The 6,956-nt window shown below is 36.3% G+C and overlaps 1 long non-coding RNA gene across 4 annotated transcripts in view; it reads left to right on the top strand.

Moving 5' to 3' along the window:
* The window catches only part of LOC106883779 (uncharacterized), a 375,832-nt gene that overhangs the window by 268,219 nt on the left and 100,657 nt on the right, over positions 1 to 6,956 (top strand). The gene's annotated exons all lie outside the window — the stretch shown is intronic.

Here is a 6,956-nt window from a genome sequence, read left to right as displayed (position 1 = left end):
ATATATATATATATATATATATATACACACACTTACGGATACAGATACGTAAACATATTCATATACGTGCGTGCTAGTGTGTATAAGCGTATCCGTTTAATGTCAATGGTTTTACCTTATTTAATGTATAAATAATTTGCATTAATGTCTTCATGGGTTGGTGTGTGTTTATTTATATGATTGAGTTTCCCTCTCTTAAAACAAATAAAGGGGCGAATTATTCCTATGTATAAGAAACAACTTATTGAAACATTAGATTAAGCTATACATTTCACTCCAATTTTAACACAGCGCTAGCTTTCAAGGGTTTAATTAAGCGTTTACAAACACAACCACCTTACTACGCGTGTGTTCTATTTTCTAGTTTTCATTGTTTATTTTTGCAGTGGAAATAAAGTCTAAAAAGTCGTCTGTAATTCTCGGTTGTTACAATTTAATATTCGTGGCTATCAGAAAGCTATTCATTATAACTTAAATTTGTACTAATTTCATATGGCATGTTACCTGGACAAATTCCAAGGAAGGTAAAGATGAAGCCCAAGTCGTTTCTCTTAGGCTTCAAATGAGTCGTTTCTTCACAAGCTAAGCAATGCGGCATTTTACATTCTGTCATTGTGCGTGCCACCGTCCAGATCTAGAGACGGATGTGCTCCAGGATATTTTTAATGTCTCCGGGTCTGACCCGGGTCAACCCCGGACCAGTCTTCTCTAGCAGTTCTTGTCAGCTCTATTGGGACAGAGTCCGTCCCCTCCGCAATTACGCATCTCAGAAGCCACGAAATATCAAGTCCTGGTCTGATCCTATGAATGCGGACACGTGCTGTATATTCAACCATGTGGGAGGGGTACATAATCACTTTGAAGACTTTGCAAGGTGCCGTTCAATGATTCTTAGCGAGGGCTTCTGACTGCAACAGCACCGAAGTAGTGCTATATTGTTTTCCCCTCGCTATGTCCTCGATGTTATCTGTGATGTACCTCCGCGCCGCTTCAATAACTACTTGGGCTAATAAGGCCGCTCTTTTCGTCTCTGCTGAGATGCATCTGAATGTCACCGTTCTTCTCTCCACTGCTTCAATTGCTTTTGACGGAACAGTTAAGTTGGCCCATATTTTTTCTTGTTTAATCAGTTACTATGCCTGCGTTAACACTTCATCTTTATTTGTGAGATTCGCGGTAAATCTTCCCTCCTTTTTCGCTGGTGCTGCCGCGAACGTGCTTTTGCTGTTGGTAATGTTCTCGTTGCTGTTGTTGTTGCTGTTGCCGTTTTTGTTGCCGCTGCTGCTGTTGTCACTGCTACTGCTGTTGCTGTTACTGCTACAACTGCTGTTACTACGAGGTGGACTTTTTACTCTCACGGTCTCGTTTTCCTCCTCCCCTTCTCCTGTATGGTTGCCAATAACAGATGGAAGGGGAGAGAAATCTCCAGACGTTACCAGATTCATGGGAGGGTTTGCTTTGTTTTTTTTTCTCAACGTTTTCAAGACATGCTCCGCTATCTTGTTGAGTTGTGTTCGATTATATTAAATAATACGCCCATCAAACTTATTTGGTGGGCCGAATATAGATAAGCAACCGGAGGAAACCAGTAACAGGTTCGTGGTGTTTCTATTGACGACTTGGAATAAAATAAATAATGCCATAAAAAAAACCAATACGGTGTAAGTAAATGTTTTAAGTTGCACCATCCTGGAGCGTTTGAAAAGACGTCTTAGGTTTTTTGCAGTGGTGAATAATAATAATAATAATAATAATAATAATAATAATGATAATAATAATAATAATAATAATAATAATAATAATAATAATAATAATAATAATAATAATACCTATTGTCATAGGTGCCCTGGGAATGACAGCGAAACGGGCTGATTACTACCTAGATCAGATTCCAGGAAACCCCAAAATGGCTGAAGTTCAAAAGATAGTGCTCATGGGAACTGCCCATATCCTACGTAAAATACTGTCTATGTGATCTCAAATTTTAAAGCAAACACATAATTTTCTTATGGTTTCTTAAACATTCACTTGAACAAAACTGTACAAATCCAAATATATGGTACCCTAGGCATAACACCTACATGAACTTCTAACTCGTTGTCTCTTGAGGTCTCTGGGTGAGACTTGGATCCAACTTGTACAAATGCAAAACAAAAGTCAAACATAAAATAATAATAATAATAATAATTAGGAGGAGGATGTTGATAATAATGATGAAGATGATGATGATGATAATGACGACGACGATGATGATTGCAATGCTAATGATAAGGACAGTGATATCAATAATAAAAATTTATAAGAAAAATAACAACAACATCAAGAATAACAACAACAATAACTACACTAACAACAACAATCTGGCTCATACTTTGACATTTTATATAAAAATATATATACAAAATACCATGGGAAATCTATCAGGCGAATATATGGAATGCAATAAGCTCAAAACTTTCATTAACTGTGAATTATCCAAGCATTTAATAGAGAAAACATCTTTCTGTCGGTGTTTAAATTAGCAAAGCAGTAACGAAGAAATATAATAATATTGCAAAAATAGACATTCATTCGCTGAAAAGTTGAAACATTTAAAAATCAAGAGTAGAGGTAAGCCTCTTGCCTAACAGGCGAGTTTCGGCGGTCTCGAGTTCCGTCACGCATACGTACTTGATTTGGAGAAAGAAAATGAATGAAATAGAAAGAAACAGAGAGAGAGAGAGAGAGAGAGAGAGGGGGAAATAAAGAAAATGTAAGGGTTTCGTTATTACTAACAGCAACAAAGCTGCGAGCTGGCAGAATCGTTAACACGCCAGGTACAATGCATAGCGATACTTCGTCTGTCACTACGTACTGAGTTCAAATTCTGCGAAGTCGACTTTAGCTTTCATCTTTTCGTAGTCGATTAAATAAGTACTAGTTACGCACTGGGATCGATGTAATCTAATTTGATACCCTCCCCGAAGCTACCCTTGTGGAAAAATTTTAAACCATTATTACTAACAGCAACATGGCACTGGGCGAAATGCTAATCGGTATTTCGTGTGTCTTTACGTTCTGAGTTCAAATTCCGCCGAGGTCGACTTTGCCTTTCATCTTTTCGGGGTCGATAAATTAAGTACCAGTTACGCACTGGGTCGATGTGATCGACTTAATCCTTTTGTCTGTCCGTGTTCGTCCCCTCTATGTTTAGCCCCTTGTGGGCAATAGAGAAAAAAAAAACCTTTAGCACACCGGGCACAACACTTAGCGGTATCTCGTCTCTCACTACGTTCTGAATTAAAATTCCGCCGAGGTCGACTTTGCCTTTCATCCTCTTGGGGTCGATTAAATAAATACTAGTTTTGCATTGAGCTGGATGTAGTCGACTTAATACATTCCCCCAAATCTCAAGCTCTGTGCCTGCAGCAGAAAAGGCTAATTTCTAACAGCAACATCGTTGGGCATGTTAAATACACGTAAGTCTCATATCTAATATAATAAGCAAAAATATTTATAAAATATAATAGTTATAAACTTTTGATAAACTGCGATTTTTCATGTAAGCAGTTAAAATACAATCGTTTCATATAATGTTTTGTCTAGAAAGATAGTTAAAACCAATAACATCTGTGAATATGAAATTTTACAAAACTATAGAACACACAGGTTTCAAAATAACGCATTCCTGACAATGTGAGATCCTAATACATGCATACATGCTTACATGCATACATTCAAACACATTCATACATGTATACATATATGTAGGCATATATGTTTATATATATATATATATATATATATATGCCTATATAATTGTGTGTATATAAATATTTACAAATAATGAATATGTAAGCAGGAAATATGTATATATATACTCGCACAAAGATTCTCCCTTACACGCATATTCATATTTGCGCACACATAAATACACACAAACACCACATGTATATACATACGTATATGTACATATATGTTTATCTGTCTATATGCAAACAATTATATAACTTTGCAGACAAATATTTAAGTAAATTATGGAACGCATAGACACACAAACATACACTCTTTCTTCCTCTCTCTGTTTCTCCATTTCACACACACACTCACACACGCACACACACACACATACATGCTGGAATTCAAATTATTTTCTGTAATTGGGTTACAATTTATGCCAACAAAGTCTGTACATTGCAGACATATTTTGTAAATAATTGGTGAATAAACAAAAATATGAAAATATTAATAGAAAAATTATAATTAAAGATTGCAAGAAAGCATCACCTATACTAATGTATCTATATTTCTGCGCAGGCATATATGGGTGTATTCGACTGGGTTTCATTTGAAAAGGTGTAAATATTTTGCAGCTATATCAAAAAATAGCAAATATTTGATCGAACAGAAATATATAGAGCGTCAATCAATTAAGAGTATATTTTTATTAATTTACCGAGCGCAGATAATATGTCCATTCATTAATCGATGAAAAGGTAATTATGAAAGTCTAAGCCAAAAGAATCAATATTCATTAAGTTAATATAACTAAACAATAATTAGTAAACCGCCTCTCACCCTGCGCAAAAAAATAATTTACTGGAAAATCGCAACGTAAGTAATATACTAATTTCTATATTATGCTATATATAAACTGCATCTGCGCTATAAGTAAAAAAAACAAGATTTCACCAGACGAAGGATTCGAAATAGAATTTTACTTGCTTGCCAAACTTTTTATTACACATGATGAAAATATTATTTATACTTACTTGAAGGCGGTGAGCTGGCAGAAACGTTAGTACGCCGGGCGAAATGCTTAGCGGTATTTCGTCTGCTGTTACTTTCTGAGTTAAACTTCCACCGAGGTTGACTTTGCTTTTCATATTTTCGGGGTCGATTAAATAATTACCAGTTACGCACTGAGGTCGATATAATCGACTTAATCCGTTTGTCTGTCCTTGTTTTTCCCCTCTGCGTGTAGCTCCTTGTGGGCAGTAAAGAAATAAGAATCATTAGCACGCCGGGCGAGATGCTTAGCGGTATTTCGTCTGTATTTATGTCCTGAGTTCAATTTCCGCCTTTCATCCTTTCGGGGTCAATGAAATAAGCACCTGTTATGCACCTGCTATGCACGAGAGTCGATGTAATCGGCTAGCACTCTTCCCACCAAAATGTTCAAGGCCTTGTGCCTAGAGTAGAAATATTTATTTATATTTGCCTTTTCAATATGAAACGTCAAAATAAGGTAGTGAGCTGGCGGAATCGTTAGCAGGCAGGGCAAAACGCTTAGCAGCTTTCGTCCGTCTTTACGTTCTGAGTTCAAATTTCACCAAGGTGACTCTGCCTTTCATCCTCTCAGGGTCGATAAAATAAGTACCAGCTGATCACATCCCCTGAACTTGTTGGCGTTGTGCCAAAATTCGAAATGAATATCAAATGTCAAGGTGACGTTCATCTTTTAGTCACACGGTGATTACACGTTCGCTATAATTATGTTGCACGATGAGCACATATATTCTACATCGTCGTATCCTATCACACATCCTATCTTCTCACATGGGCAGGCCATATGATGGGTATGGAAAATACTAGTATTTGATATAAACTGTTCTGCAGTAGGCTGCGTGGAAAGTGTCCTCAGCTTAAGCCACAAAAAAAACGGTGCAAAATCTGTATAAAGGACAACCTGACGGAACTGTAGACAAATGTAAGGAAATGAGAACTTGCTTTGGAAGGAGCTCAGTGGAAGAGCTTTGGAAAGAGATCAGTATGTGAGAAATGTGTGCAACACTTTTGTAGTGGGTCGTCTTGAGCACGAAGTTAAATGCGCTGGATTCAGAGAGGCTGTCATCGAAAATTCATTGAGAATATAAAACTGCTAGAAGTGTGAAGTCAGATCATGCATGTTCTCCTCAGGCTGGATATATCGACCTTCTTTTGTCTTATGAAATATCAACTTTAGGTCACTCCTCCTTCTAGAACTAGCGATTCAAATGGCGTAGTGTATGAAAACGCCCTCAAATCAATTTCTGATCGGAAGAGACATATGGCGGTTCAGTGACATCATATCTCTCACAGTGATCCGGTCTATCCAATGGAGGATATAATTTTCATCTGTTACATATGCTTCAAGACATTCACATCTGTATTGGGACTAAATAATCATTTGAGTTCGTTGATGGAAGGTCGGAAATGCCTTTCACAACCAGGAAACTCAGAGGGAAGGCAATCATGTATGTATAGGTAAAAAGGATTTCAGAAAACTATTAAAAATTGATGTTCCAAAATTTCGTGGTAAATAATCGAATATTCGATTGAAGTGCAAAATAATAAACAGTCAAAAATTAAGTTTTTTTTCTCTGTTTGTGCCTTAATACAAATATCCCTCACAAAATATAAGTGTCCAGATCTTTATAATTCTATTTCTTGCATTATAGTGTCCAGATCTATATAATTCTTTTTTCTTGCTATTTAACTTTTTGTAAATATAGTTTAATTTTTACAGAAATAATACTCAGTAACGTAGGACAGAAACTGTTACATAATATATCAAGTAGTAACTGCCGACCTATGTGCTGTACGAACATTTCCTATAACATTAAAATAATATTATGAAAACAATTCTTCTTATATTCATAATTACAAGTACTTGTAATAGAAGATATTTGATGAAAACATACTTCGTGTTTGCGGAGGAATAGTTGCCTTCTCAATAATTGCAACATACAATCAATATTCTATTATGTCTGCCATGTTTAGATAATAAAAAATAGTACATGCGAAGAAATTGGTCTAAATCTAGTCTTATTATATCGATCTCCATGGCGAAACGCTAAGTTACGGAGATATGAACTCAGCAATACTTATTGTCGAGCGTTGGTTGAGAAACAGACACAGACACGGACACACACACACACACACACACACACACACACACACACACACACACACACACACACACACACACACACACA

Source organism: Octopus bimaculoides, chromosome 13, assembly GCF_001194135.2.
Source record: "Octopus bimaculoides isolate UCB-OBI-ISO-001 chromosome 13, ASM119413v2, whole genome shotgun sequence".
NCBI classification, from domain to species: domain Eukaryota; kingdom Metazoa; phylum Mollusca; class Cephalopoda; order Octopoda; family Octopodidae; genus Octopus; species Octopus bimaculoides.
This window is presented reverse-complemented; position numbering and strand designations above follow the sequence as displayed.